At 35.7% G+C, this 25695-nt stretch overlaps 1 long non-coding RNA gene across 1 annotated transcript; it reads left to right on the top strand.

Annotated features, from left to right (window-relative positions):
• The first annotated feature begins 17593 nt into the window (after positions 1-17593).
• LOC147644259 (uncharacterized) lies at positions 17594-19605 on the top strand. The gene is made up of 2 exons (XR_015270877.1): positions 17594-19381; positions 19441-19605. It is a non-coding gene; the product is annotated as an uncharacterized LOC147644259 (long non-coding RNA).
• The last annotated feature ends 6090 nt before the right edge of the window (positions 19606-25695 follow it).

The following is a 25695-nucleotide window of genomic DNA, read 5'->3' as shown; positions in this document are numbered from 1 at the left end:
ACAAAGTAGAACCAAACAATAAAGACCTATATTGGGTGCATATACTCTTAATAATAGTAATAATAATATGAATATCCAAGAAATTATTGAAAAAATTGTACTTTTCGGACGTCGATGGATTACCATCCTATATTCGGTAAAACCACGATCCTTATGGTAAAACTACATAGATAAGATTACTATGGAATGGAACAATTTGTATGCGAAACTGAATAAAATAAAAACAGAATTCGATAAATCATACAAATCCCTTAATTAAAATAGACCAATTCAAGGGAGCACAATAAAGAAACATGCAGAAATAATATTAAACGGCTTTAACGAGGCGCGTACATTAATACATGGGCTACGAGAAAAATTAAATGATGATAATTGGTCAAAAGTATACAAATTTTTGCTAAGGCTCTGAGAAAATCTAATATCGATAATAGAAAAAATTCAATTTAGATATCTCTGTATCGACCATTCTTAATACCGCAATAACAGTTGAAACCGATGAACAATTAACATTAGAAGAGCCAACTGGCGTCGATCAGACAAAGTCAGAAGAGTTCAACGTGGAAATAAGGGAAGAAGATTTAAATACCTTACTATCCCAGCCGTTTTATTATCAAACGTAGATAATACCACAGACTCAGACTCAGACTCAGACTCAGACTCAAGCGCAAGCATAACTGACAACAATAACTTCAAAATGGCACAAACAAATATTGACTTCATTAACACTGCATCAAAGCAGTTTTCGATGGTAAAGCAGAAAATTTAACCAGTTTCATTGATGCATTACATATAATAGAGTCAATAAAAGGCGAACACGAAAACCTAGCTGGCTCTATAATAAAGGCAAAGCTAAAGGGTGTAGTCAGAAATCTGATAGAAAACGAAACAACGGTAGGTGAAGTAATTGCCAAATTAAAAAGTAACGTCAAAGTCGAGACTTTAGAAGTATTGTCAAAAAAGCTGATGAATCTACAGCAACGCAATAAAACTGCGAATCATACACATCAGAGATTGAGCAGATGACGAAGGCTTTAGAAAGTGCGTACATAACAGACGGCTTAACACTAGAATTAGCAAGAAGTTATTCCACACAGCACGCAGTGAAAGCAATGAATAAAAACTGCACGATTGATAAGGTAAAACTTATCATGCAAGCCGGCAATTTCAACACAATGAATGACGCCGTTTTAAAATTTTTAAACAGTTGCACAGAAGCAACTGGACAACCAAACTCGGTTCTTTATTACAATAACTTTACACAGCGCGGCGGAAACCACAGACGCGGAAGTTATAGAGGTAATTTCCGTGGTCGTAGTATCAATTATAGTTATTACAAAAATACTAACCATAACAATGGTCGCGGCAACTACAGAGGAAACTCAAGGGGCCGTGGCAACTCCAACAGAGGCTATAATAACAACAATAAAAATAATGTAAGAGTAGCCAATGACTCTTCGGGAAACTCCCAAAACCCTTTAAATACTCAACAGTAGAGAACGTAACAGTTTATACTATTAATCTCAGCCTGAATATATTCGTCTCATTCACCCATGTGGCTACCGGAAAAGAACTTGTATTTTTGGTAGACAAAGGTGCCGAAATCTCCATAGTAAAAGAAAATTCCGATATATTTCAAAACACAAAAAAATAACATAATAGATATACCGGGAATAAGCCAAGAAATTACAAACATCAATTGAAATACAGACTACAAAGTACATAATTCCACACGATTTTCATATCGTAGACTTAAACTTAGCTGTCCCTTGTGATGACATATTAGGAATTGATTTCATTAAAAACTTCAACTGTCAACTAGACTTTCAGCCATCTGAAGATATAAGATAAGAATAAAACCAAACAATTTAAAATTTCCAATGTTCCAATAACATACAGTTCTGGCAATAACTCAATTCTTTTGCCAAAATTAAATTCAAAAGAGGACAGTGTATTAATTCCAACTCAAGAAATTGAGCATGGAATTTAAATAGCAAGTACCAGAGCAAACAAAAACTGAGATTAAAAGATGATGAACCCGTATACATAAAAAACTATAGAAGCCCACATAGTCAGGTGAATGAAATTCAAAAGCAAGTCGGAAAATTAATCACCGACGGGATTGTCGAACACTCTGTATCTAAATACAATAGCCCATTATTAATTGTCCCAGCTCTATGTTCCGAAGAAAAGAAGTGGCGATTAGTGATTGGCTATCGTCAGATTAATAAAAAATTACTGTCCGATAAATTTCCACTCCCTAGAATTGATGATATTTTAGATCAACTAGGTCGACCAAAATACTTTTCATGTCTTGATTTATTGTCAAGATTTCACCAAATAGAACTTGAAAAAAAGCTCAAGAGATATAACTTCCTTTTCAACGAGCAATGGGTCGTATCGCTTCACGCGATTACGTTTTGGTTTAAAAATATCTCCAAATTAATTTCAGAGAATGATGACTATTGCATTCTCTGGACTTTAACCTTCACAAGCATTCCTCTATATGGATGACTTAATAGTTATAGGTTGCTCCGAAAAACATATGCTTAAAACTTAACAGAAGTTTTTAAGAAATGTAGGAAATATAACCTAAAGTTACAACAAATTTCGCCGACTATTTACGGCACATAACACGATTATGTAAAAAGAATGACCTTTTAAGTGGACAGCTGAACTGATGCAAGTAAGCAAGCATGTGGAGCGGTTTTAACCCAAAACCATAACGGACTCCAACTTCCCATTGCATATGCACCAAGAGCCTTTACCAAAGGAAAATGTAATATGTGTACTACCGAGCAGGAACTAGCTGCAATACACTGGGCAATATTACCTTTTCAACCATACATTTATGGCAAACATTTCACTATCAAAACAGATCATAGACCTTTAACATACTTGTTCTCAATGACAAACTCAAGTTCCAAACTGACACGTATGAGGCTAGAATGAGAAGAATACAACTTCACAGTTGAATATTTAAAGGGGAAAGACAATCAGGTAGCCTATGCGTTATCAAGAATAACTATCAAAGATTTACAAAATATAACCGGAAATATATGTAAATAAAGTTACTACAAGATACCAAAGTAGACAGAAATCCTGCGCAGGAGAAAAAGAAATAGACTTGCCTAGGCAATCTATAGAAAGAGCTTCAAAGCCCACCGTATACGGAGTCATACACAATGGCGAAGTATGTAAAGTAGTGACCTTGCACGAAAAAAATATGCTGTCTATTTAAACATGGAAAAAAAATTACTGCAAGATATGATGTTAGCGATTTATATACCAATGGAGTCCTTGACTTAGGTCAGTTTTCCGCAAGCCGGTATACATAAAATCAACACGTTTCAATAGATAATTTCAAGAAAATGGGCAATAAAATATTAAAAACATTGAGCGTAGCGCTACTCAACCCGGTGACCCTAATAAATTCTGAAAAAGAAAACGAAGCTATTATGTCGACATACCATGATGAACCAATTCAAGGAGGTCATACAGGCATTACCAAAACCTTGACCAAGGTCAAAAGGCATTACTTTTGAAAAGGTATGACTCGATATATTACAGAGTACATACGAAAATGTCTTAAATGCCAAAAAGCGAAAATAACCACTCATACAAAGACCCCATTAACCATTACTGAAACGCCACAAACAGCTTTCGACAGGGTAATCGTAGACACGATTGGTCCACTACCTAATTCTGAACAAGAGAATGAATACGCAGTTACCTTTATCTGCGATTTAACAAAATACCTTGTAGCAATACCAATTCCAAATAAAAGTGCAAAAGCAATAGCCAAAGCTGTATTTGAAGATTTTATTCTGAAGTACGGTCCAATGAAGACGTTCATTACGGACATGGGAAATGAATATAAAAATTCTATAATTGAAGATTTATGTGAAAATTTGAATATCAAAAACATAAATTCTACTGCACACTATCACCAGACTGTCGAAACAGTGGAGCGAAGTTATAAAACACTTAACGAGTTCATACGCACATATATCACAGTTGATAAAACAGATTGGGATGTATGGCTACAATACTTCGTATACTGTATTAACACAACCCCCTCTATGGCACATGATTTTTGTCCATACGAATTGGTATTTGGGAAAACTCCAAACTTACCAAACAATTTCAATAGCATAAATAGAATAGAACCATTATATAATATAGAAGATTATGCTAAGAAATCTAAATTTAGATTAAAACAGGCATATAAAAGAGCCAGAATAATGCTAGAAACTAATAAAAAAAAAAAAATAGATACGACAAAAATAGCTTATATTTTGAATTAAAAAAAGGGGACCAGGTTTTATTAAAAAACAAGAAAGGAAGCTAACTTCGGCACGCCGAAGTTTATATACCCTTGCAGATAGAACTTCTATGACTAAGAATAAATACAATATAAATTATATATATTTGTGTTAAAAAACAATAAAGTAATACCTCCTTCATTTCATTCACCTATACATATTATATTTGCAGTTTTACATTCACAGATTTGCATTTTCCTCTACATCAAACGATCGTTTGTATGGCACCTATATGATTTTTATGAAATTTGACACAAAATTTAAGACTAATATAAAATGGCTATACCTCAAATTTGATGAAAATCAGCTGAAAACTGAAAAAGTTATAAATTTAATTGTATTAATTTCTCGATCGTTCCTATGGGAGCTATATGATATAGTGGTCCGATTTTCAAAAAAAAAAAATTTTACACAAAATTGTAGAGTATAATAACATGAATATATCTCAAATTTAATCAAATTCTGTTGAAAACTGAAAATGTTATAATATTTTTTTTACAAAACTACAAAGTTTCATTCAGCTTCAAAGCTGAGAGACTAGTTTGCGAAGAAACGGACACACGGACAGAAGGACAGACGGACATGGCTAGATTGACTCGGCTGTTGATCCTGATAAAGAATATATATACTTTATATGGTCGGAGGTGCCTCCTTCACTGCGTTGCTAACTTTTGACTGAAATTATAATACCCTGCAAGGGTATAATGAAAAAGATCATAAGCTAGACTTTAAATATACAGGACCCTATACGGTAAAGAAGATAGAACCTAATAATAATATAACAATTTTAAATACAAAAAAACAAAACTCAGACAGTTCATAAAGTAGATTAAAAATTTTTATAGAATAGATTTTGTAGGATGGCCATCCTCCATTCGTAAGAAAAAAAATAAAATTTCATCAAATTTTTCTTTTGAATATAGAAATGCAAATACTAACAATATATATATAATAGGAAATAGTCGCATAAATTTTTCAAGTTTCGATTTTACTAAGTTTTTTTAATATTTACTATATTAACCAAAAAAAAAAAAAAAACAAATTACTAGTTTTATAATTTTCAAAATAATATAGATAATAAATAGATTACGTTATTTTTTAAAAGGAGGGAGATGTAGTATGCTCACATAACGGGTACACACTGTACCACTTACATCACTGCAACATTGTGGCATTTGTTTATGTCCAAATATTCCCATGTCTGCATGCGCGGCCGATCATTCGATTATCATGTGAGCATATAACTCTCTCTTTCATGCGCGGCCGCTGCTTGCGCCGCCTATATACACCTATGCATAAGCTTTGACCGCTGCTCTGCAGCGGTATATATACATTAATATACATATTTAGATACATAAGCGTTGGCCGCAGCGCTGCTCGTCCAGCTTTGTCAATTGGAAGCCAAGCCAATATATTCTTAAGTTAAGCAGGGCATTCACGAAATGAGCCCTGGCCAGAATGGTTAAATAAATATTCACTAATGCACAAACCAAGAAATTGAACTAATTATTAAACTTTATTACAATCTCTTTAGTTTGTCCTAATAATATGGATGCTGCGTTTGGAGCCCTCAGTACGGCGTCCATAGTAAACGCATCGAGTCAGTTCAAAAGAACTTCTTACGTTTCGCTCTACGCGGTTTAAATTGGGATGCAAACCAAAGATTATCTTCCTATTCAAATAGACTCCTCTTAATAAACTTACCGTATATTTATAATCCTATCCATGGTGATGTTGAAAGTGCGGACTTGTTGAATCAGCTCAATTTCCACGTACCATCTAGAAGTACTAGATCTTATATACCACTTGTATTGCGCAACTGTAGAACCTCCTATAATGATTTGTACACACTTATCTCCAAATTAAAATTTTTAATACTATCAAACTTAGTAAACATGCAAGCTAACAACCTGGGGCAGCACGCTGGTAGTCAATTTCCTCGAATTCTGTCCTATGGTTTCCATCGCGCCTACTAACACCTAACCCAAACAGGCAGTTGCCTGGTGTCAGACGGCCACTTGAGTGTACTGACCGTAGTGCACCAACGTCAATATATGTAAAAAATGAAAAAACTAATCTAAGTATTGTTGAAATGGTCAATCTGAGCACTAGTACTGTCCAATATATCATCCAATGCTTCGTTCGAGAAAATCGTTTTTGAGATAAAGGCTAAAATGCTCAGAAAAAAACTTTTACATAGATGGGGAAGAGGCGAATTATACGCAAAAATTAATTAATTAATTGCAAAAATTGGGCACCAGAACGTTCTTTAGATTTGAGCATGAAATGGAAAAAGGAGTCCAGTAGAAAACGTCCGCCGCGTAATGCGGAAAGACAACTTTTAACAAAGCATTTTATTACTCAGAATAATCAGAAGCGCAGGCTTAAATTTGTCGATGGCAATTTAACTCAACCGTTATCGTTCTGGAATGATCTTATTTTAATAGACGAGTTCAAGATCAACATTATCGGTTAACATTGGGCCGGATGGAATGAAGCATTCTTGGCGTCAACTAAATACAGAGCTGCACGATAAAAATCGAAAACCTACAGTCAAGCATGGTGGCGGTAGAATGCATGATTTTACAATATTTGTTCTTACGATAAAGAAGAAGGGACAATTTTGTGTAAAGCGTTTTATTCTTGAGTGCGGACACATACCATTGTGGAGGTATGAAAGGTTGGGCGAGCTACTTTCATTCTTCGGGAGTCAGAAATGTTAATTAATGGGTGCATTGTATAGGCTCTTCTACGTTGAACCCCTGAATTCTCAATCATGTCGTTACTGTTTGCGAACGCTGAAGAAGAATGTAAATGGTATATGTGAAAGGCCTAATATATTTTTGGGGATGAAATAAATGCACCCTTTTACCATCCATCCCTTTTTAGCTTTTGATCTCCGGTGAATGTCCTTTAGTGGAAGGTGATAACACAGAAATGATCCTATTTTGGTAAAGATCGCACGGGTTTTCTTTTTTGTTTCCTTAACAGACAGAAGCGTAAATCATCCTTCATCACTTGTTTGTGTGGTATTCGATCACGAGAAAATGATTAAGCACGTTGCGATATTGCTCCGTCGCACTCTTATCCGTATCGAGTGAGCCGATGCCATTTTCACACACGTTTCTCACGTGACCTCACACCATTCAATCAGCGACCCCTATTATTAATTTTTATTACCCAACCCTTTTAAGAGAATGGCAGGTTAAAGATAACACTAATTTCTAATATCAAATTAATGACCCTAATTAGTGAAAAAGATCTAACCTGTCCCGGTTGCTTGGCTTCCAATATTTTATAGTAGTAGTAGGAGTAGTAGCTCTAAACTTTTAACCAGCTTCTATAAAGTATGTGTTTTTCATATAATTAAAATTAATGTATTCACTTAGGCAGTTAAAAAAACAAAACCTAAAAAACCTTTGATTTTGAATTTGTAAAATGCAAACAATTTCACATATTATCTAACCTTAATGCTATATTTCCAGGAGATAAACTATGACTCCCCTCGGGGAGGAGTTTCCGTTATCACAGAAAAGGGAGACATAACAACATCTTACCTTTTAATTCAACGTGCTCGAATTTCTGATTCAGGGAAATATTCCTGCTTACCATCAAACGCAAATCCAAAGTCGGTAAATGTCCACATTTTAAAAGGTCAGTCAAGAAAAATCTTTTAGATATGTATATAAATAATAATTTTTTGTATTATCTAGGAGACCATCCAGCAGCTGTTCAAAGGGGCAATATATCATTGGCGGATGCATTTTATGTACTTATTTTAACAATTTTGTGCGCATTTGCCTAAGGAATTAAGAACTTAATTATTTAATTCAATATGTATTCTTTTATTTTCAAAATAAACAATGTATATAAGCCAACCTGTAGTTTCGGTGGCGGCTTCTCCAAAGTCAATTAGTTGTAACGATCTGTCGTTGTTTGGGTAGCAGAGGGACGAACAAGATACCTCTTAGGAAAATATTTGCTTCAGGCATAGTTTCTGAAAGAGATTCCGACCCGATTTTCCAAGCCAAACACCGCGGATTTATGCCGTAAGTAGTATCTTAATTAGTTTATTACTTGTAGGTGGTTACAAGGAGTAAATCTAACGGAGTGCTTCGGCTACAGCAGTTGGGTTTGTTGGTCGTCGTTCGACTTCGCTCGTCTTGGTTGGCTCTGGTTGTCGTGACGCACCTGTGGAAGAGAGAGAAGAATAACACCGGTGCGATCCCGTCCCTAGTGTCGGCTAGGAACCCGATGGTTTGCGGTTGTCAGACCCGGAAGTCATCCGCGAGCAAAGTGGAAGAAGCAATTGTTGGACTCGAAAGAGCATCCACGAAAGAAGTTGTTGTTGGAATCAAAAGTCGTCCCACAGAGATTTTATTAATGGACTCAAAAATCACCCACGAAAGAAAATCACCTAGGGAACTAACTACAATGAAGCCAATAGTAACTTTGCTCCTGACTACTGGATGTTGTCAGACTATCTTATCCAATTTCCGCCCGCCTGAATGCCGAAATACGTCTGTGGTCCGCTTTATATAGAGCTTGGCGCGGTATAGTATACCCGTCGCCTGAGCTAGACTTGCCTTTATAGTGTATAAGCGCCAATCGACACGTTTATATACCTTTTCAGATACAACTTCGATCACTAGGAATTAATACAATAAAAATGTTACTTATTTATGTTCAAAAATAAGTAAGTAATTCCTTCTTTCATTTCATTCATATACTATCAAGCCGGCGAACTCCGTTTCGCCACCAGATGGCTTCCTTTAATGTAACATTTCGTTTGGTGATTAAAAGAGGAAAAGTATTGTTTTTTGTTTTATGTTTGAAAACGAAACATTTTATTTCATTTCGTTTTTTCGGTCGCGAATCCCAAGTCCACCTTCCGCCCAACCGTGTGACGTACGGTACGTTTACGAAATAGATAGACGCGAGAGAAGGGAAATAATTGATATAACGAGAAAAATTTGGATACATTACAAGCTAATTCTACAAGTAATAAGGTTTTTAATTTAGAGAGGCTTTCAATGCCATCAACATACTTAAAGAGGCGATTGTAATCGATACATAAAACCCTGAATGGTTCATGTACCTCAAACTCTCTCCTACACTGATGTACTACAAAAGGAAAATAAGTTCTAGATGTTAGTCGGGGAACATGGAAATTGAGCTGACCAAGCAGACAGGGGCTTTCCACGTCCCCGTGAATCGTTCCACGGTCAGCTAGGGAGGGAAAATTAACTAAGAGAAGTCTACTTGAGTAAGACGGCAATCTTAAATCAGCATCCCAGGTTAAGCCACGGAGGACAATCAGATTCAATGCGCTTACTATAGACTCAAAATTGAGGACTCCAAAGGCATGAACCATACTCCACTAAAAGAGTCAATAATGACGTGAAGAGCGTCTTTGTTACATAAGGAGACTACCTTCGATCACAAATTAATGAATCCCAGCAAGTTTATGGCTTTGTTAACCATGCGAGAAATAGGTTCGGAGAACGAAAGTTTAGGATCGAGTCGGACATCTATATCGTCATCAAGAGAGATTCTTTCCAAAGCGCAGTCGTTAAGCATATATGTGGAAAACAGGGATGTCATCAGTTTGCATTTAGAGCTGTTGAGATGTAAAGAGTTAGCGTGACAACACGCGTGAAAGTTGTTAAGATCCAATTGTAACTCTGACTGTCTTGAACTATCCCTATACAACGCCATCAGCATACATAAGTACTCAAGATTTTGTTAGAACCTGCAGCAGGTCATTGATAAACAGTGTGAATAACAATGGCTAACGGATAGAGCATTTTTGAACATAACCTTTTGAGTCCTGTCACTAAGATAACTTAAAATCCACATAAGAAGATCACCAGGAAATCCTATAGAATCGAGTTTCCTTACAAGAAGGGAGTGATTAACCGATTCGAAAGCTTTACTAAATGCCAAGTAGATCACATCGATTTAAAGGTTACATTGAAAGCCTCCATTAACAAATGAGATAAGTTGCAAAGGATCAGTTGTGGTTGATCTTCGCCTCATAATACCACGCTAACATGGAAAAATTACGGATTTGCATAAGTGTTGCAAGTGAAGAGTGATTACATTCTCGAAGACTTTAGGGATTGTCGATAACTTACATATACCCCTATAGTTACTGCCATCCGATTTGCTACCTTTTTTGTGGAGAGGAATAACAAAAGATTCCTATCAAATAAGGGGAAATTCTGTGGATTCTAAAGATAAGGTAAACAACTTAAGAAGGGGGAGACACAGAGCCTCGGCACATATCTTAGCACGTAGCCTGGTATTCCATTGGGACCTGGTGAATAAATTTGCTTAACATGTTTAAGGTCTAAAGTATATGGGCTTCCGTTCAAGATGGGACTGAAGAATAAGTTCGGTCTGGGCGTAGAAAAGAATATATCTGACTTGAGCTTGAGAGAGATATGGACGTTGATGCACTACGGTCAGTACATTCAAGTGGCCCGTATGACACCAGGCACGTGCCTGTTTGGGTTAGGTGTTAGTAGACCCGATGGCAATTATAGGACAGAATACGAGGAAATTGACTATCAGCGTGCTGCCAGGTTGTTTGCTTGCATGTTTACTAAATGTGATAGTATTAAAAATTTTAATTTGGGAAGGGTATTTACATTGGCGATTAGTGTGTACAAATCATTATAATTTGCACATAAGACTCTAAAAGGTTCATGCAGCTCGAACGAGGTTCTACAGTGGCGCAACACTAATGGGATATAGGATCTAGTAGTTCTACATGGTACATGGAAATTAAGCTGACTCAACAAGTCAGCACTTTCCACATCACCATGTATAAGGTTAAAAATAAAGATTATCCCTAGCATCGTTCTACGATTGGCTAAGGACGGCAAGTTTATTAATAGGAGTCTACTAGAGTTGGAAGGTAATCTTTGGTTTGCATCCCAATTTAAATATTATAATTTTCACATAACTCTCTAAAAGGTTCATGCAGTTCAAAGGAGGTTCTACAGTGGCGCAACACTAATGGGATATAGAATCTAGTAGTTCTAAATGGTCCGTGGAAATTGAGCTGACTAACCAAGTCAGCACTTTCCTCATCACCATGGATAAGGTTATTCCTAGCATCGTTCTAAGATTGGCTAAGGAAGGTAAATTTATTAATAGGAGTCTGTTACAGTAGGAAGGTAATCTTTGGTTTGCATCCCAATTTAAACCGCGTAGAGCGAAAAGTAAAATGTTATTTTGAAACGACTTGATGCGGTTGCTATGGACGCCGTACTAGGGGTATAAGCGCAGCATCCATATTCTAAGATAGGACTAAATAAAAAAGTATATAAGGATTTAGTAACATAGGGGTCATTGAATTCCTTGAACCACCGTTTAATAAATCCAAGCACACCCCTGGCTCTATTCACCATAGACGAGTCAAGTTTTGGGTCCAAGCGGACGCCCAAATCATCAACAGAATTAATTCTTTCCAAAGAGCAGCAGTTCAGCGTGTAAGTAGCAAGCTTAGTAACGACACGAGAGAATGTCATTAACTTGCATTTCGAGCCGTTTAAGTTTAATAAGTTTACACGGCACCATGTTTGAATATTATTAAGATCTGTTTGTAAATCCGACTGGCAGACAATGCAAATTTTTTTTTTTTTGTCTTTATTCCGATGAGATTTCTCAGTGGCCCCTGGATAAAAAGAATGGGAAATATGCAAAAACAGGAATATTTACATATATCTATTTAAAATTTCTTGAACTGAATAAAAAATAATAAAATAATTAAATTCTCTACAGAAAATCATAGTAATTATAATAATTCCTATATATTAGGAGTTTATCTACCCAAAATGGTAATTGTAGACGTTAAGTCAGTGGACTCCACTGCTAATGTTATTAACAAAGTAGAACCAAACAATAAAGACCTATATTGGGTGCATATACTCTTAATAATAATAATAATAATATGAATATCCAAGAAATTATTGAAAAAATTGTACTTTTCGGACGTCGATGGTCGTGTTCGTGGATTACCATCCTATATTCGGTAAAACCACGATCCTTATGGTAAAACTACATAGATAAGATTACTATGGAATGGAACAATTTGTATGCGAAACTGAATAAAATAAAAACAGAATTCGATAAATCATACAAATCCCTTAATTAAAATAGACCAATTCAAGGGAGCACAATAAGAAACATGCAGAAATAATAGTAAACGGCTTTAACGAGGCGCGTACATTAATACATGGGCTACGAGAAAAATTAAATGATGATAATTGGTCAAAAGTATACAATTGTTTGATAAGGCTCTGAGAAAATCTAATATCGATAAAAGAAAAAAAATTCATTTTAGATATCTCTGTATCGACCATTCTTAATATCGCAATAACAGTTGAAACCGATAAACAATTAACATTAGAAGAGCCAACTGGCGTCGATCAGACAAAGTCAGAAGAGTTCAACGTGGAAATAAGGGAAGAAGATTTAAATACCTTACTATCCCAGCCGTTTTATTATCAAACGTAGATAATATAACAGACTCAGACTCAGGCTCAGACTCAAGCGCAAGCATAACTGAGAACAATAACTTCAAAATGGCACAAACAAATATTGACTTCATTAACACTGCATCAAAGCAGTTTTCGATGGTAAAGCAGAAAATTTAACCAGTTTCATTGATGCATTACATTAATAGAGTCAATAAAAGGCGAACACGAAAACCTAGCTGGCTCTATAATAAAGGCAAAACTAAAGGGTGTAGTCAGAAATCTGATAGAAAACGAAACAACGGTAGGTGAAGTAATTGCCAAATTAAAAAGTAACGTCAAAGGCGAGACTTTAGAAGTATTGTCAAAAAAGCTGATGAATCTACAGCAACGCAATAAAACTGCGAATCATACACATCAGAGATTGAGCAGATGACGAAGGCTTTAGAAAGTGCGTACATAACAGACGGCTTAACACTAGAATTAGCAAGAAGTTATTCCACACAGCACGCAGTGAAAGCAATGAATAAAAACTGCACGATTGATAAGGTAAAACTTATAATGCAAGCCGGCAATTTCAACACAATGAATGACGCCGTTTTAAAATTTTTAAACAGTTGCACAGAAGCAACTGGACAACCAAACTCTGTCCTTTATTACAATAACTTTACACAGCGCGGCGGAAACCACAGACGCGGAAGTTATAGAGGTAATTTCCGTGGTCGTAGTAACAATTATAGTTATTACAATAATACTAACCATAACAATGGTCGCGGCAACTACAGAGGAAACTCAAGGGGCCGTGGCAACTCCAACAGAGGCTACAATAACAACAATAAAAATAATGTAAGAGTAGCCAATGACTCTTCGGGAAACTCCCAAAACCCTTTAAATACTCAACAGTAGAGAACGTAACAGTTCATACTATTAATCTCAGCCTAAATATATTCGTCTTATTCACCCATGTGGCTACCGGAAAAGAACTTGTATTTTTGGTAGACAAAGGTGCCGAAATCTCCATAGTAAAAGAAAATTCCTAAATATTTCAAAACACAAAAAAATAACATAATAGATATACCGGGAATAAGCCAAGAAATTACAAACATCAATTGAAATACAGACTACAAAGTACATAATTCCACACGATTTTCATATCGTAGACTTAAACTTAGCTGTCCCTTGTGATGACATATTAGGAATTGATTTCATTAAAAACTTCAACTGTCAACTAGACTTTCAGCCATCTGAAGATATAAGATAAGAATAAAACCAAACAATTTAAAATTTCCAATGTTCCAATAACATACAGTTCTGGCAATAACTCAATTCTTTTGCCAAAATTAAATTCAAAAGAGGACAGTGTATTAATTCCAACTCAAGAAATTGAGCATGGAATTTATATAGCAAGTACCAGAGCAAACAAAAACTGAGATTAAAAGATGATGAACCCGTATACATAAAAAACTATAGAAGCCCACATAGTCAGGTGAATGAAATTCAAAAGCAAGTCGGAAAATTAATCACCGACGGGATTGTCGAACACTCTGTATCTAAATACAATAGCCCATTATTAATTGTCCCAGCTCTATGTTCCGAAGAAAAGAAGTGGCGATTAGTGATTGGCTATCGTCAGATTAATAAAAAATTACTGTCCGATAAATTTCCACTCCTAGAATTGATGATATTTTAGATCAACTAGGTCGACCAAAATACTTTTCATATCTTGATTTATTGTCAAGATTTCACCAAATAGAACTTGAAAAAAAGCTCAAGAGATATAACTTCCTTTTCAACGAGCAATGGCTCGTATCGCTTCACGCGATTACCTTTTTGTTTAAAAATAGCTCCAAATTAATTTCAGAGAATGATGACTATTGCATTCTCTGGACTTGAACCTTCACAAGCATTCCTTTATATGGATGACTTAATAGTTATAGGTTGCTCCGAAAAACATATGCTTAAAACTTAACAGAAGTTTTTAAGAAATGTAGGAAATATAACCTAAAGTTACATCCACAATAATGTCCATTCTTTATGCATGAGGTGACTTTTCTAGGTCATAAGTGCACAGATAAAGGAATACTTCCAGACGGCAAGAAATACGACGAAGAGAATACAGACGATTCAAACAAATTTCGCCGACTATTCACGGCACATAACACGATTATGTAAAAAGAATGACCTTTTAAGTGGACAGCTGAACTGATGCAAGTAAGCAAGCATGTGGAGCGGTTTTAACCCAAAACCATAACGGACTCCAACTTCCCATTGCATATGCACCAAGAGCCTTTACCAAAGGAAAATGTAATATGTGTACTACTGAGCAGGAACTAGCTGCAATACACTGGGCAATATTACCTTTTCAACCATACATTTATGGCAAACATTTCACTATCAAAACAGATCATAGACCTTTAACATACTTGTTCTCAATGACAAACTCAAGTTCCAAACTGACACGTATGAGGCTAGAATGAGAAGAATACAACTTCACAGTTGAATATTTAAAGGGGAAAGACAATCAGGTAGCCTATGCGTTATCAAGAATAACTATCAAAGATTTACAAAATATAACCGGAAATATATGTAAATAAAGTTACTACAAGATACCAAAGTAGACAGAAATCCTGCGCAGGAGAAAAAGAAATAGACTTGCCTAGGCAATATCACAGTTGATAAAACAGATTGGGATGTATGGTTTCAATACTTCGTATACTGTATTAACACAACCCCCTCTTCTATGGCACATGATTTTTGTCCATACGAATTGGTATTTGGGAAAACTCCAAACTTACCAAACAATCTCAATAGCATAAATAGAATAGAACCATTATATAATATAGAAGATTATGCTAAGGAATCTAAATTTAGATTAGAACAGGCATATAAAAGGGCCAAAATAATGCTAGAAACTAATAAAAAAAAAAAGATAGATACGACAAAAATAGCTTAGATTTTGAATTAAAAAAAGGGGACCAGGTTTTATTAAAAAACAAGAAAGGAAGCTAACTTCGGCACGCCGAAGTTTATATACCCTTGCAGATAAATCTTCTATGACTAAGCATAAATACAATATAAATTATATATATTTGTGTTAAAAAACAATAAAGTAATACCTTCTTTCATTTCATTCACCTATACATATTATATTTGCAGTTTTACATTCACAGATTTGCATTTTCCTGTACATCAAACGATCGTTTGTAAGGCACCTATATGATTTTTATGAAATGTGACACAAAATTTAAGACTAATATAAAATGGCTATACCTCAAATTTGATGAAAATCAGTTGAAAACTGAAAAAGTTATAAATTTAATTGTATTAATTTCTCGATCGTTCCTATGGGAGCTATATGATATAGTAGTCCGATTTTCATAAAATTTTACACAAAATTGTAGAGTATAATAACATGGCTGTTGATCCTGATAAAGAATATATATACTTTATATGGTCGGAGGTGCCTCCTTCACTGCGTTGCTAACTTTTGACTGAAATTATAATACCCTGCAAGGGTATAATGAAAAAGATCATAAGCTAGACTTTAAATATACAGGACCCTATACGGTAAAGAAGATAGAACCTAATAATAATATAACAATTTTAAATACAAAAAAACAAAACTCAGACATTTCATAAGGATAGATTAAAAATTTCTATGGAATAGATTTTGTAGGATGGCCATCCTCCATTCGTAAGAAAAAAAATAAAATTTCATCAAATTTTTCTTTTCCAAAAAAAAAAAAAATGTTCTTTACTATTATAATGAATATAGAAATACAAATACGAACAATATATATATAATAGGAAATAGTCGCATAAATTTTTCAAGTTTCGATTTTACTAAATTTTTTTAATATTTACTATATTAACCAAAAAAAAAAAAACAAACTACTAGTTTTAAAATTTTCAAAATAATATAGATAATAAATAGATTACGTTATTTTTCAAAAGGAGGGAGATGTAGTATGCTCACTTAATGGGTACACACTGTACCACTTACATCACTGCAACATTGTGGCATTTGTTTATGTCCAAATATTCCCATGTCTGCATGCGCGGCCGATCATTCGATTATCATGTGAGCATATAACTCTCTCTTTCATGCGCGGCCGCTGCTTGCGCCGCCTATATACACCTATGCATAAGCTTTGACCGCTGCTCTGCAGCGGTATATATACATTAATATACATATTTAGATACATAAGCGTTGGCCGCAGCGCTGCTCGTCCAGCTTTGTCAATTGGAAGCCAAGCCAATATATTCTTAAGTTAAGCAGGGCTGTGAACTAATTATTAAACTTTATTACAATCTCTTTAGTTTGTCCTTATAATATGGATGCTGCGTTTGGAGCCCTCAGTACGGCGTCCATAGTAAACGCATCGAGTCAGTTCAAAAGAACTTCTTACGTTTCGCTCTACGCGGTTTAAATTGGGATGGAAACCAAAGATTATCTTCCTATTCAAATAGACTCCTCTTAATAAACTTACCGTATATTTATAATCATATCCATGGTGATGTTGAAAGTGCGATCTTGTTGAATCAGCTCAATTTCCACGATGCAAACCAAAGATTATCTTCCTATTCAAATAGACTCCTCTTAATAAACTTACCGTATATTTATAATCTTATCCATGGTGATGTTGAAAGTGCGGACTTGTTGAATCAGCTCAATTTCCACGTACCATCTAGAAGTAATAGATCTTATATACCACTTGTATTGCGCAACTGTAGAACCTCCTATAATGATTTGTACACACTTATCTCCCTAGTCCTCCAAATTAAAATTTTTAATACTATCAAACTTAGTAAACATGCAAGCTAACAACCTGGGGCAGCACGCTGGTAGTCAATTTCCTCGAATTCTGTCCTATGGTTTCCATCGCGCCTACTAACACCTAACCCAAACAGGCAGTTGCCTGGTGTCAGACGGCCACTTGAGTGTACTGACCGTAGTGCACCAACGTCAATATATGTAAAAAATGAAAAAACTAATCTAAGTATTGTTGAAATGGTCAATCTGAGCACTAGTACTGTCCAATATATCATCCAATGCTTCGTTCGAGAAAATCGTTTTTGAGATAAAGGCTAAAATGCTCAGAAAAAAACTTTTACATAGATGGGGAAGAGGCGAATTATACGCAAAAATTAATTAATTAATTGCAAAAATTGGGCACCAGAACGTTCTTTAGATTTGAGCATGAAATGGAAAAAGGAGTCCAGTAGAAAACGTCCGCCGCGTATTGCGGAAAGACAACTTTTAACAAAGCATTTTATTACTCAGAATAATCAGAAGCGCAGGCTTAAATTTGTCGATGGCAATTTAACTCAACCGTTATCGTTCTGGAATGATCTTATTTTAATAGACGAGTTCAAGATCAACATTTTCGGTTAACATTGGGCCGGATGGAATGAAGCATTCTTGGCGTCAACTAAATACAGAGCTGCACGATAAAAATCGAAAACCTACAGTCAAGCATGGTGGCGGTAGAATGCATGATTTTACAATATTTGTTCTTACGATAAAGAAGAAGGGACAATTTTGTGTAAAGCGTTTTATTCTTGAGTGCGGACACATACCATTGTGGAGGTATGAAAGGTTGGGCGAGCTACTTTCATTCTTCAGGAGTCAGAAATCTTAATTAATGGGTGCATTGTATAGGCTCTTCTACGTTGAACCACTGAATTCTCAATCATGTCGTTACTGTTTGCGAACGCTGAAGAAGAATGTAAATGGTATATGTGAAAGGCCTAATATATTTTTGGGGATGAAATAAATGCACCCTTTTACCATCCATCCCTTTTTAGCTTTTGATCTCCGGTGAATGTCCTTTAGTGGAAGGTGATAACACAGAAATGATCCTATTTTGGTAAAGATCGCACGGGTTTTCTTTTTTGTTTCCTTAACAGACAGAAGCGTAAATCATCCTTCATCACTTGTTTGTGTGGTATTCGATCACGAGAAAATGATTAAACACGTTGCGATATTGCTCCGTCGCACTCTTATCCGTATCGAGTGAGCCGATGCCATTTTCACACACGTTTCTCACGTGACCTCACACCATTCAATCAGCGACCCCTATTATTAATTTTTATTACCCAACCCTTTTAAGAGAATGGCAGGTTAAAGATAACACTAATTTCTAATATCAAATTAATGACCCTAATTAGTGAAAAAGATCTAACCTGTCCCGGTTGCTTGGCTTCCAATATTTTATAGTAGTAGTAGGAGTAGTAGCTCTAAACTTTTAACCAGCTTCTATAAAGTATGTGTTTTTCATATAATTAAAATTAATGTATTCACTTAGGCAGTTAAAAAAACAAAACCTAAAAAACCTTTGATTTTGAATTTGTAAAATGCAAACAATTTCACATATTATCTAACCTTAATGCTATATTTCCAGGAGATAAACTATGACTCCCCTCGGGGAGGAGTTTCCGTTATCACAGAAAAGGGAGACATAACAACATCTTACCTTTTAATTCAACGTGCTCGAATTTCTGATTCAGGGAAATATTCCTGCTTACCATCAAACGCAAATCCAAAGTCGGTAAATGTCCACATTTTAAAAGGTCAGTCAAGGAAAATCTTTTAGATATGTATATAAATAATAATTTTTTGTATTATCTAGGAGACCATCCAGCAGCTGTTCAAAGGGGCAATATATCATTGGCGGATGCATTTTATGTACTTATTTTAACAATTTTGTGCGCATTTGCCTAAGGAATTAAGAACTTAATTATTTAATTCAATATGTATTCTTTTATTTTCAAAATAAACAATGTATATAAGCCAACCTGTAGTTTCGGTGGCGGCTTCTCCAAAGTCAATTAGTTGTAACGATCTGTCGTTGTTTGGGTAGCAGAGGGACGAACAAGAACCTCTTAGGAAAATATTTGCTTCAGGCATAGTATCTGAAAGAGATTCCGACCCGATTTTCCAAGCCAAACACCGCGGATTTATGCCGTAAGTAGTATCTTAATTAGTTTATTACTTGTAGGTGGTTACAAGGAGTAAATCTAACGGAGTGCTTCGGCTACAGCAGTTGGGTTTGTTGGTCGTCGTTCGACTTCGCTCGTCTTGGTTGGCTCTGGTTGTCGTGACGCACCTGTGGAAGAGAGAGAAGAATAACACCGGTGCGATTCCGTCCCTAGTGTCGGCTAGGAACCCGATGGTTTGCGGTTGTCAAACCCGGAAGTCATCCGCGAGCAAAGTGGAAGAAGCAATTGTTGGACTCGAAAGAGCATCCACGAAAGAAGTTGTTGTTGGAATCAAAAGTCGTCCCACAGAGATTTTATTAATGGACTCAAAAATCACCCACGAAAGAAAATCACCTAGGGAACTAACTACAATGAAGCCAATAGTAACTTTGCTCCTGACTACTGGATGTTGTCAGACTATCTTATCCAATTTCCGCCCGCCTGAATGCCGAAATACGTCTGTGGTCCGCTTTATATAGAGCTTGGCGCGGTATAGTATACCCGTCGCCTGAGCTAGACTTGCCTCTATAGTGTATCAGCGCCAATCGACACGTTTATATACCATTTCAGATACAACTTCGATCACTAGGAATTAATACAATAAAAATTTTACTTATTTATGTTCAAAAATAAGTAAGTAATTCCTTCTTTCATTTCATTCATATACTTTCAAGCCCGGCGAACTCCGTTTCGCCACCAGATGGCTTCCTTTAATGTAACATTTCGTTTGGTGATTAAAAGAGGAAAAGTATTGTTTTTAGTTTTATGTTTGAAAACGAAACATTTTATTTCATTTCGTTTTTTCGGTCGCGAATCCCAAGTCCACCTTCTGCCCAACCGTGTGACGTACGGTACGTTTACGAAATAGATAGACGCGAGAGAAGGGAAATAATTGATATAACGAGAAAAATTTAGATACATTACAAGCTAATTCTACAAGTTATAAGGTTTTTAATTTAGAGAGGCTTTCAATGCCATCAACATATTTAAAGAGGCGATTGTAATCGGTACATAAAACCCTGAATGGTTCATGTACCTCAAACTCTCTCCTACACTGATGTACTACAAAAGGAAAATAAGTTCTAGATGTTAGTCGGGGAACATGGAAATTGAGCTGACCAAGCAGACAGGGGCTTTCTACGTCCCCGTGAATCGTTCCACGGTCAGCTAGGGAGGGAAAATTAACTAAGAGAAGTCTACTTGAGTAAGACGGCAATCTTAAATCAGCATCCCAGGTTAAGCCACGGAGGGCAATCAGATTCAATGCGCTTACTATAGACTCAAAATTGAGGACTCCAAAGGCATGAACCATACTCCACTAAAAGAGTCAATAATGACGTGAAGAGCGTCTTTGTTACATAAGGAGACTACCTTCGATCACAAATTAATGAATCCCAGCAAGTTTATGGCTTTGTTAACCATGCGAGAAATAGGTTCGGAGAACGAAAGTTTAGGATCGAGTCGGACATCTATATCGTCATCAAGAGAGATTCTTTCCAAAGCGCAGTCGTTAAGCATATATGTGGAAAACAGGGATGTCATCAGTTTGCATTTAGAGCTGTTGAGATGTAAAGAGTTAGCGTGACAACACGCGTGAAAGTTGTTAAGATCCAATTGTAACTCTGACTGGCTTGAACTATCCCTATACTGTACGCAAAGTTTAACGCCATCAACATACATAAGTACTCAAGATTTTGTTAGAACCTGCGGCAGGTCATTGATAAACAGTGTGAATAACAATGGTCTCATGTGGCAACCTTGTGGGGCGCCAGACGTGACACTGAGGCTAACGGATAGAGCAGTTTTGAACATAACCTTTTGAGTCCTGTCACTAAGATAACTTAAAATCCACATAAGAAGATCACCAGGAAATCCTATAGAATCGAGTTTCCTTACAAGAAGGGAGTGATTAACCGATTCGAAAGCTTTACTAAATGCCAAGTAGATCACATCGGTTTAAAGGTTACATTGAAAGCCTCCATTAACAAATGAGATAAGTTGCAAAGGATCAGTTGTGTTTGATCTTCGCCTCATAAAACCACGCTAGCATGGAAAAATTATAGAACTGCATAAGTGTTGCAAGTGAGGAGTGATTACATTCTCGAAGACTTTAGGGATAGTCGATAACTTACAGATACCCCTATAGTTACTGCCATCCGATTTGCTACCTTTTTTGTGGAGAGGAATAACAAAAGATTCCTATCAAATAAGGGGAAATTCTGTGGATTCTAAAGATGAGGTAAACAACTTAAAAAGGGGGAGACACAGAGAGTAGTGTGTACAAATCATTATAATTTGCACATATTCACATATTCATGCAGCTCGAACGAGGTTCTACAGTGGCGCAACACTAACAAGTCAGCACTTTCCACATCACCATGTATAAGGTGAAAAATAAAGGTTATCCCTAGCATCGTTCTACGATTGCCTAAGGACGGCAAGTTTATTAATAGGAGTCTACTAGAGTTGGAAGGTAATCTTTGGTTTGCATCCCAATTTAAATATTATAATTTTCACATAACTCTCTAAAAGGTTCATGCAGTTCAAAGGAGGTTCTACAGTGGCGCAACACTAATGGGATATAGAATCTAGTAGTTCTAAATGGTCCGTGGAAATTGAGCTGACTAACCAAGTCAGCACTTTCCTCATCACCATGGATAAGGTTATTCCTAGCATCGTTCTAAGATTGGCTAAGGAAGGTAAATTTATTAATAGGAGTCTGTTACAGTAGGAAGGTAATCTTTGGTTTGCATCCCAATTTAAACCGCGTAGAGCGAAAAGTAAAATGTTCTTTTGAAACGACTTGATGCGGTTGCTATGGACGCCGTACTAGGGGTATAAACGCAGCATCCATATTCTAAGATAGGACTAAATAAAAAAGTATATAAGGATTTAGTAACATAGGGGTCATTGAATTCCTTGAACCACCGTTTAATAAATCCAAGCACACCCCTGGCTCTATTCACCATAGACGAGTCAAGTTTTGGGTCCAAGCGGACGCCCAAATCATCAACAGAATTAATTCTTTCCAAAGAGCAGCAGTTCAGCGTGTAAGTAGCAAGCTTAGTAACGACACGAGAGAATGTCATTAACTTGCATTTCGAGCCGTTTAAGTTTAATAAGATTACACGGCACCATGTTTGAATATTATTAAGATCTGTTTGTAAATCCGACTGGCAGACAATGCAAATTTTTTTTTTTTTGTCTTTATTCCGATGAGATTTCTCAGTGGCCCCTGGAGAAAAAGAATGGGAAATATGCAAAAATAGGAATATTTACATATATCTATTTAAAATTTCTTGAACTGAATAAAAAATAATAAAATAATTAAATTCTCTACAGAAAATCATAGTAATTATAATAATTCCTATATATTAGGAGTTTATCTACCCAAAATGGTAATTGTAGACGTTAAGTCAGTGGACTCCACTGCTAATGTTATTAACAAAGTAGAACCAAACAATAAAGACCTATATTGGGTGCATATACTCTTAATAATAATAATAATAATATGAATATCCAAGAAATTATTGAAAAAATTGTACTTTTCGGACGTCGATGGTCGTGTTCGTGGATTACCATCCTATATTCGGTAAAACCACGATCCTTATGGTAAAACTACATAGATAAGATTACTATGGAATGGAACAATTTGTATGCGAAACTGAATAAAATAAAAACAGAATTCGATAAATCATACAAATCCCTTAATTAAAATAGACCAATTCAAGGGAGCACAATAAAGAAACATGCAGAAATAATATTAAACGGCTTTAACGAGGCGCGTACATTAATACATGGGCTACGAGAAAAATTAAATGATGATAATTGGTCAAAAGTATACAAATTTTTGCTAAGGCTCTGAGAAAATCTAATATCGATAAAAGAAAAAATTCAATTTAGATATCTCTGTATCGACCATTCTTAATACCGCAATAACAGTTGAAACCGATGAACAATTAACATTAGAAGAGCCAACTGGCGTCGATCAGACAAAGTCAGAAGAGTTCAACGTGGAAATAAGGGAAGAAGATTTAAATACCTTACTATCCCAGCCGTTTTATTATCAAACGTAGATAATACCACAGACTCAGACTCAGACTCAGACTCAGACTCAAGCGCAAGCATAACTGAGAACAATAACTTCAAAATGGCACAAACAAATATTGACTTCATTAACACTGCATCAAAGCAGTTTTCGATGGTAAAGCAGAAAATTTAACCAGTTTCATTGATGCATTACATTAATAGAGTCAATAAAAGGCGAACACGAAAACCTAGCTGGCTCTATAATAAAGGCAAAGCTAAAGGGTGTAGTCAGAAATCTGATAGAAAACGAAACAACGGTAGGTGAAGTAATTGCCAAATTAAAAAGTAACGTCAAAGTCGAGACTTTAGAAGTATTGTCAAAAAAGCTGATGAATCTACAGCAACGCAATAAAACTGCCAATCATACACATCAGAGATTGAGCAGATGACGAAGGCTTTAGAAAGTGCGTACATAACAGACGGCTTAACACTAGAATTAGCAAGAAGTTATTCCACACAGCACGCAGTGAAAGCAATGACTAAAAACTGCACGATTGATAAGGTAAAACTTATCATGCAAGCCGGCAATTTCAACACAATGAATGACGCCGTTTTTAAATTTTTAAACAGTTGCACAGAAGCAACTGGACAACACACTCGGTTCTTTATTACAATAACTTTGTATTTTTGGTAGACAAAGGTGGCGAAATCTCCATAGTAAAAGAAAATTCCGATATATTTCAAAACACAAAAAAATAACATAATAGATATACCGGGAATAAGCCAAGAAATTACAAACATCAATTGAAATACAGACTACAAAGTACATAATTCCACACGATTTTCATATCGTAGACTTAAACTTAGCTGTCCCTTGTGATGACATATTAGGAATTGATTTCATTAAAAACTTCAACTGTCAACTAGACTTTCAGCCATCTGAAGATATAAGATAAGAATAAGACCAAACAATTTAAAATTTCCAATGTTCCAATAACATACAGTTCTGGCAATAACTCAATTCTTTTGCCAAAATTAAATTCAAAAGAGGACAGTGTATTAATTCCAACTCAAGAAATTGAGCATGGAATTTATATAGCAAGTACCAGAGCAAACAAAAACTGAGATTAAAAGATGATGAACCCGTATACATAAAAAACTATAGAAGCCCACATAGTCAGGTGAATGAAATTCAAAAGCAAGTCGGAAAATTAATCACCGACGGGATTGTCGAACACTCTGTATCTAAATACAATAGCCCATTATTAATTGTCCCAGCTCTATGTTCCGAAGAAAAGAAGTGGCGATTAGTGATTGGCTATCGTCAGATTAATAAAAAATTACTGTCCGATAAATTTCCACTCCTAGAATTGATGATATTTTAGATCAACTAGGTCGACCAAAATACTTTTCATATCTTGATTTATTGTCAAGATTTCACCAAATAGAACTTGAAAAAAAGCTCAAGAGATATAACTTCCTTTTCAACGAGCAATGGCTCGTATCGCTTCACGCGATTACCTTTTTGTTTAAAAATAGCTCCAAATTAATTTCAGAGAATGATGACTATTGCATTCTCTGGACTTGAACCTTCACAAGCATTCCTTTATATGGATGACTTAATAGTTATAGGTTGCTCCGAAAAACATATGCTTAAAACTTAACAGAAGTTTTTAAGAAATGTAGGAAATATAACCTAAAGTTACATCCACAATAATGTCCATTCTTTATGCATGAGGTGACTTTTCTAGGTCATAAGTGCACAGATAAAGGAATACTTCCAGACGGCAAGAAATACGACGAAGAGAATACAGACGATTCAAACAAATTTCGCCGACTATTCACGGCACATAACACGATTATGTAAAAAGAATGAC

Source organism: Drosophila serrata, unplaced genomic scaffold (assembly GCF_035046125.1).
Source record: "Drosophila serrata isolate PLE 108 unplaced genomic scaffold, ASM3504612v1 contig_208, whole genome shotgun sequence".
NCBI classification, from domain to species: domain Eukaryota; kingdom Metazoa; phylum Arthropoda; class Insecta; order Diptera; family Drosophilidae; genus Drosophila; species Drosophila serrata.
Note: the sequence above shows the minus strand (reverse complement) of the source record. Positions and strands in the feature narration are given on the sequence as shown.